Raw genomic sequence first — 8,558 nt, 5'->3', positions numbered from 1 at the left:
GGTGCTGGTGCTGGTGTCTCTCCTTGACAGTGCTGGTGGTTGTCACAAAAAAAAAAAAAAGGGGAAAAATAAATAAAATCCTTGCATTAACATTGTATGAACATACATCACTGGCTGGACTTCCACCTCAGTTTCATACATTTCCATAACCCTTATTAACATATCTGTTGTACTCCTAAGCACCCGGTCTGTTGCTACCTGAGGACTTTATCATCATCCATTCCTCCCCCACATTTCCTGTTATTTCTATTTCTATAATTCCGATTATCACAATTGCAGTCCTGCGATCATCAGTTTATTGTGGAGGAACCTGTGGTGCTGCTGGTCAGACTGCAGTCCTTCGCTACAACACGAATTGTGATTACTATTTGCTCTGCCAGGGATGCATTCACAGGAAAAATCATCCACAAGTATTGATATGTAACTGCGCTTATATAATGCGCTGAAAGCCTTCTTTGCAGGCCTCAACTTAATCGACTAGCTGGCTTTACTACAACTCCGACACTAGCCTCTTAGGTCCAAGCTACTGCTTATATGGAAAAATACCACACATCCTCTGCATCCACGCAGCCTCTTCAACAACGCCAGGAGAAACGTAGAGCTGACGCAAATATAACTTCTGACGCAGACACCATGGCTATGTCTCCAGCTGCCAAAAAATCAGTGGCTCCTCCAGACTCATATGTTACCTACAATGATGTCGTGGAGGCAATCAAGGCGACCATGGGGCCATTATTATCACAAGCAGTATCAGATATCACCTCACAATTTAACCGTCTCACTCATCGTGTGGAAGAAACGGAACACAGGGTCGGCACCTTGTTTCAAGATGTTTCACAACTTACCCGTGTAGTTCCCAAACTAGAGAAGGACAATTATCATCTTTGGAATGAGATAGACGACCTGGAAAATCGATTGAGAAGAAATAACATACGCCTCGTGGGTCTTCCGGAATCAGTTAAGGGGCCAGCATTAGCCCACTTTGTGCGGTCTACCCTGCTGACTATTTTGGGGGTCGAAGCTGAATGCCGTGACCTTGTCATAGAAAGAGTCCACAGAGTGGGTCACCAGTCGTCCTCTACTACAAACCGCCCATGAGTAGTCCTTTTCCGCTGTCTCAACTACCTACATAAACAGACATTGTGGTCGGCCTCCCGCAACAAGAACCCTATCTTATGGGAATCAGCAAAACTATACCTCTTCCAAGACTTTTCAGTTGAACTGTCTCGAGCACGTAAAGCCTTCTCTCCCATATGCTCCCGTCTGGTCGCTGACCACCGAAAATTTGCTTTGATGTATCCGGCCAGACTTCGACTATTTGATGGAACGTCGTACAAAGATTTCAATACCCCCGCTGATGCCGAAGCCTTCTTGGCGGAAGCTGGTAATGCTTCATCTCAAGCAGACATTACTGACCCGCCTTCTACCGCTCACTACTCTACACGAAGTTCAGAATAGACTTCTCTACTACTTCTCCTCATAGCTCTGGCTCTCTGATCATTAGTAAGAATACAGTGGTATCTTTATCCATGTTCGTGTGTTAAACCTTGGACTTAACAACTATTGATGTTATCTCTTAACTATGTTTGAGGCCTGCATAATTAAGTTATTTATGGTATATTATGCTTAATAAGGCTATTCAAGTGCATTATACTTTATTGGTTTACATATATATTACCTATCCTTCTTTTAAGGATATTGGAATTATATGTTCTGTTTTGCATATGTTTTTCTTCATTTTTCCCCTGTCTGTCTGTTTGTCTCCTTCCTACTGTTTTTTCCCACTCCCCCCTTCCCTCTTTCTTTTTGATTGACAGGTTGAGACGGGATGTTCCTTCCTGGTCCTTGTTTAACACCCCCATCACGTAAATGTCAATACGGATAGGTTCTTGGAATGTGGGAGGGATCAACTCCCCAGCTAAAAGACGTAAGATACTTACTTATATTTCCAAGTTGAAACTAGACATTGTCTGCCTTCAGGAGACACATTTAACACATTCTGAATCACTGAAGTTCCAGATACTGGGTTGGAAATTATTAGCAACTGTTCCATACAATTCCAAATCACGTGGAGTAGTTATTCTAGTCAAAAAATCCTTACCCATCTCTATCTCTGCCTCAGTGATTGATCCTGAAGGTCGTTATCCGATTGTAGAAATTTTACTCAATAAGTCCCCATATGTTTTATGTACGATCTAAGCACCGAATATCTATAAGAAATCCTTCTTTTCCAACATACTGGCCAAATTATTACCTTATAGCTCAAGCCCCCTCATTTTATTAGGGGATTTTAATCTTAACTCCTCTCCCATACTAGACAAATCCACCACACAAAAGTCTCCCCCCCCGCCTCCCAAAACTGGGAATCCCAGCCCTTTCTAAATAACTCTGCTTGATAGATGTTTGGCGTGCACTACATCCGACTGACAAGGACTATACGTGCCTCTTTTGCGCATTGATTATATTTTACTAGCTTCCTCTCTATTTCCTACAATATATAATGCTTCCATTAAACCTATAGGTTTATCGGACCATGCACTAGTCTGGATTACACTGCAGACCACAATAGAAAAAGGTCCTTTTAGACTCTGGAAATCTCCTAATTATCTGTCTCAATCCGTAACATTTCGCCAGAAAATAGAGGCCGCTTGGATGGACTTTAAACATTCTAATTTGGATTGTGAGTCCTCAAATCCTTCTTTATTTTGGCAAACGGGTAAGACATTCCTCCGAGGCGTTATTATCTCTTATGTCGCAGCTGAAAACAAATGTTTAGCCAACTCTTATTTGAACTTACAATCCAAATTGACTGAGTCTTATCAAGCATATAAAACTGCCCCTTCACCATCTAATAAACTAGCTTATACTACAGCGAAAGTACACTTTGATGAATATTTCAAACTTAAAAGTGAACGCTCACTTTTCAATACAAACTACAAATTCCATAAATTTGGTAACAAGACAGGACGCCTTCTTTCCAATCTTTTAAGAGGCTCACAGCCGCACATGCTAGTTGACCCCCTCCGTCGTGAAGATGGCTCCTTAACAAATTCGAGTGACCAGATCACTGATGTTATGAAATCTTTTTACGAAAAGATATACTCTAACCCTCATCACGATAATCCTCCCTTACTTACCAATGACTCTTCTCATTATTGGACGTTCCCCTCTCTTCCACAGTTCCCTGAAGAATTTTTACATATACTAGAAGACCCTATCTCCATTGAAGAAGTCACAAAAGCAATTCAATATTCTAAACCCCTAAAGGCCCCTGGTCCGGATGGCCTAACAGCAGAATTATATAAGATTTTATTACCTAGATTTTGGGAAAATTTGGTGGCGTTCTATAACAACATAATCAGTACTCAATCTGTGCCTCTTTATTTTAATTCGGCAATCATTAAGTTACTCCCTAAACCGGGTAAAGATCTATCCTTCCCAGGCTCTTACAGACCAATTTCCTTACTAAACTATGACTACAGATTGTTTACTAAGATTCTAGCTGACAGACTGAAACTATATCTTCCCCAAATTATACATCCAGACCAGACGGGATTTATATTAGGTAGGCATTCAGTTGTTAATGTCCGTAAAATCTTGGCAATGATTCATCACTCGATTTCTAGTAATTCAACTCCCCCAAAGATGCTTGTTTCTTTTGATGCCGAAAAAGCTTTTGATTTAGTAGATTGGAACTATCTTTTATCCACTCTGCATTTGTTTGGTTTCCCCCCCATTTTCATATCCATTCTACGAACATTATACCATACCCCCCAGTCACAAATTTCATGCAATGGCTTTCTTTCGTCTTCCTTTTCTATTTCTTATGGAACACGACAAGGTTGCCCTCTATCCCCCCTATTATTTGCTATAGCCATAGAACTACTGGCAATTGCAATACGTAACTCATCGTCAATTGAGCGTGTTACTATCCGGTCTAAACAACTGAAGGTTTCATTATACGCAGATGACATGGTTCTCTTTTTGTCCAATCCATCTTCCTCTCTCCCAGCTGCCCTAAATCTCATTTCCTCTTTTGGATCTGTTTCTGGCTATAAGGTCAACCTTGATAAATCAGTGATTCTCCCTATCCATGGCCCTCCCTTGTTTTTTCAATCTTAAATCCTTTCATGTTTCTCAGTCCTCTGTTAAGTATCTGGGTATACAGATTTCGGCAAACTTATCGGACCTCTATAAACTTAACTTTACCCCTATCATTGCCAGGATTAAAAGCTATCTGGACAACTGGATGTCTCTTCCCATCTCCCTCCTAGGCAGATTAGCAGCCATTAAAAGTGTTCTATTCCCAAAAATCTTTTATGTAATGCAGATGCTACCGATTAGACTTCTCAAAAAAGATATACAACTTTTGAATTCTTACTTCTCTAGTTTTCTGTGGCAAGGGAAACGTCCTTGAATAGCCTACTCAAAATTAAAACTACCCCGTAAACATGGAGGCCTCGGCTTCCCTGATCTGACTTTATATTCAGATGCTATATTTTTTCGCTATATCAGTGACTGGTTTCTCGACACTAGTTCCTACAGAGATAGTCATTTAGATTCTGCCTTATTTTCCCCCTATTCTCCAAATGCCCTGTTGCACTCTAAGTTGGCTGATGTGCCGACCGTCATTAAAAAATAACCCCTTATTTATGGATACATACCGATCCTGGATTATAGTAAATAGGAAATTTCACACTAATTCTAGCTACTCCCCGTACACGTCACTGTGGGGGAACCCTGCTTTCCCCCCTTCTTTGTCTAATATCTCTTTCCTTCAATGGAAGGAAAAGGGCTTGGCCTCGATAGCTAAGGTATTCGACCCTGGTGGCAATTTATTATCGTTCACCGATCTCCAATCCAGATATTCTATCCCATCTCATCATTTTTATATGTATCTCCAAACACGTCACTATATTCAGTCCCTTCCCACACCTTCAACCACAGATAATGCAATGTCAACATTTGCTTCGCTTCTCAAACTTATCTCCTCTGTACCATACAAAATTAGTATGTTGTATGAACCCCTAGCTTCCATTTCAGCTTCATCCCATTGGGAATCTTCACTACAGAAATGGTCCATAGACGTCCCAGGTATCAATCTAGTATCAGACCTACTCTCGCAATATGAAACTTCTCTGAAATTTTTGCAATCATCTTATTTACAGGAGGTCCATGTTAGAATGATACATAGGGCATATATCTCCCCAGCTCAAAGGAGATACATGATGCCCCTTGAAACCGGAGCCTACATTAAATGCTCCATGTCTCATGCCACGTTTATTCATTGCGTGTGGGAATGTGGTAGGATAAAAAAATTCTGGAATAAACTGATCTGCCTGATCAACTCCATGTTCTCTACCACCATCCTCCCTGACCCGCTAGCATGTCTATGCGGAAACTTCAAAAACTGGGACTTAGGCCCAAACAAAAAAGAAAAAATCTGTTTGCTAATCACAATTATCACGGTTGCAAAAAAGATCATTCTTATCCATTGGACCCATCACTCTGCTCCCTCCATATCAGAAGTCAAACACAATGTTAGGTTCCTGGTGCTCAGAACAAGGGAGATGTTATGAAGTGAGTCCAGAGCACCATTACGTAATGCTGGGAAAGGGGAAAGGAAAGGGAATAGCCCCTGGTGCCCTATCTCCGTTGTCTCGTCCGTGCTGTCAGTACACCCTTGCGAGACTATGGTTGCTTGAGCCCATGGCAGCCGCGTTTGAAGGGCGGATTAAGTCTGCCCAACTTCGATGCCCCCTCAGGTCTTAATGAGAGACAAAGAGTGAACCGAGACAGGGTGATAACAAGGGGCCCTCTTAATCCCTTGCTTTAGGGATTGCTGTAAAACTTCTAGTCGCTCTGGTCTCAAAGCACTGAAAGCAGAGTTCAGGGCTACGAGAGATGCTTGCAGGGCTTGCATAGTAGACATAGGAGGATTTAAAACTAGACAAGACTAGACAAGCTAAGACTTTTTTTTTTTTGACCAGACAAGACTAGACAGGATTTTTAAACTAGACAAGACAAGACTGGATTTTTAATCACCGGATTGGATTCTGCACACAGGATTCTAGACAGGACTGGATTCTAAACACCGGACTGGATTCTGCAAACTGAATTCTAGACAGGACTGGATTCTGCAAACTGAATTCTAGACAGGACAAGATTGTTGACTAGACACTGGACTGGGTCAAAAAATAAAAAGTTTTTATTTCTTTTTTGTGGTATGGCTGGTGATAATGTTAGGTTCCTGGTGCTCAGAACAAGGGAGATGTTATGAAGTGAGTCCAGAGCACCAGGACGTAATGCTGGGAAAGGGGAAAGGAAAGGGAATAGCCCCTGGTGCCCTATCTCCGTTGTCTCGCCCGTGCTGTCAGTACACTCTTGCGAGACTATGGTTGCTTGAGCCCATGGCAGCCGTGTTTGAAGGGCGGATTAAGTCTGCCCAACTTCGATGCCCCCTCAGGTCTTAATGAGAGACAAAGAGTGAACCGAGACAGGGTGATAACAAGGGGCCCTCTTACTAAACAACAAGGCCAGGGGCTACTAACAAACCTAAAACCAAAGTATGTGCGGCTTGCCGCCAAAGGAAAAGAACAACAAAGGAAATGCTAACCACACGCCGACACAATACTTTTGTGTACCGGTGGTGACAGCATAAGCAGAACCCTCTGCAAAACACCAGTGACAGAAATAATAACGGAATACAGCGGCCTAGGCCGATGGACGCGGCAGAGCCTCTACTCACAGAACCGATACGAATACTGGCAAACGGACAGTAACCCTTCACGGCAGGACATGGGATAAGACACAGGAATCGACATAGGGACTGACACAGGAATCGACACAGGAACTGACACGGGAATCAACAGACACTGCTACACAGGAGCTTTGGAACTGGCAGGAACAAGCTAAGCACTCAAGCAGACTGGAAAGCTAGAAATATCACCAGCGTCTGTGAATTGCAGTCAGCCAGCATATAACAGAGAAGCCTAATTCATAATTTCATGCAGCTGCCCTGTTGCATGACTCCAAACTGACAAGATGCAATTAGCAGCCAGGTGAGGCTGAACACATGGGAACAAGCTGCAATTACACAGACTCACCAGCGGCAGCAACCAAGAGTATTCTTAAACAGAGCAATGGGAAATCCTGGCCTGCAAAACAACGTATAAACATAAAATAGGAATGAACCACTACCTGTGGTTCATAACAGTATCCCCTCCTTAAGGGTGAGCTCCGAGCAACCCATAACAGCCACGGGGAATATGAACAGAAGAATAACATAAAATACCTAACTGACATGCAAAACAGTAACAGTACCCCCCCTTGAGGAGGGGTCAAAGGACCCCAAAATACAGACTATCCAAAACAAGGGATACAAAAAAAAAAACCCTGACACACTGGTTTAACAGACACGAAAACAGAAACAAGCTGCAACAGCAGCTTGTAACAGTGCCCTCCCCTTGACGGTGGCCACCGGACACAAGACAAGGGAAAAATTTTTTTTTTTTTTATCAAGGCAAGAGTCAAGAATTATTTATTTTTCTTCTTCTTTTTACAAAGCTCTTTAGGTCTGACCAAGGTAATTCTCCAAACATTGTCTGAACTGATGGTACCACCCAACAAGGCTGCGTTCAAATCAGAGATAGGTTTCTTACCCTTGGGAGCTGAACTTTCTGGCAAAGTACCCCTATTAGAAGAAGAATTCAGAAAAGCACATCCTGCAGTCAAAACAATGGGCTGAGACTCTTGTGCCGAGTTTACAGTATTTGGTGGACTTTCAGCAGACAAGACAGGTGACTTAGAGGAACCTGAACCAATTTCTTTGGAACCATATCTTTTAATGCTTGCATCACTGAATGCTGGGGGATCCTGAAGAATGGTATCTTCAGCTTTCATTAGGCTGGTCGCCCACTCAAAAGGCTCTCCTCTAAAAGAATAAATAAGATAGAGCACAAGGTTCTCTGAAGTGATGCCCAGAAATGGTCTAGACAACATAATAGTGTAATAGTGTTTGAAAAGCACCAGAAATTGCGCTAAGTCCCCATCAAAGATTATGGATGTTGAGATATCAACAGAGTCAGGATCTGTTTCCTTCCCATCTGTCTGACTGGAGTGCTTTGCTAGGACCTGGTCACTATTGACCTGACTCGAGGCTGAGACTCTCTAAACCCCACCCGGGGCAGTGGCCTCCGGGAACCCCGCTGGGGTCAGCACCTCGGATTCTTTTACTGGGACCGAGCCGTCGGCCTACCCCACTGGGACCGAGCCATCGGCCTCCCTCTCTGAGTCGATAATCATCGAAACTTCTCCCGGGACTCTGACTTCCAGGACTTTTGCTGAAGGTATAACCTTCAGCACCTCCACTAATGCTACGCCTCTTAAGTTCTTTCCTGGGGAAGCGACCTCTAGACCCTTCTTAGAGGCTGCGTGTCTCGAGACCCCACTTGGGGATATTACTTCAAATATCCCTCCTGGGGTTTTGCTTCTCGAGTTCTCTTCTAGCACTATGGTTTTAGATACCCTTTCTGGGGTTGCGCTTTTCAAGTCCCTAC

The sequence above is a fragment of the Pseudophryne corroboree genome, chromosome 4 (assembly GCF_028390025.1).
Source record: "Pseudophryne corroboree isolate aPseCor3 chromosome 4, aPseCor3.hap2, whole genome shotgun sequence".
Lineage (NCBI taxonomy): Eukaryota > Metazoa > Chordata > Amphibia > Anura > Myobatrachidae > Pseudophryne > Pseudophryne corroboree.
Note: the sequence above shows the minus strand (reverse complement) of the source record.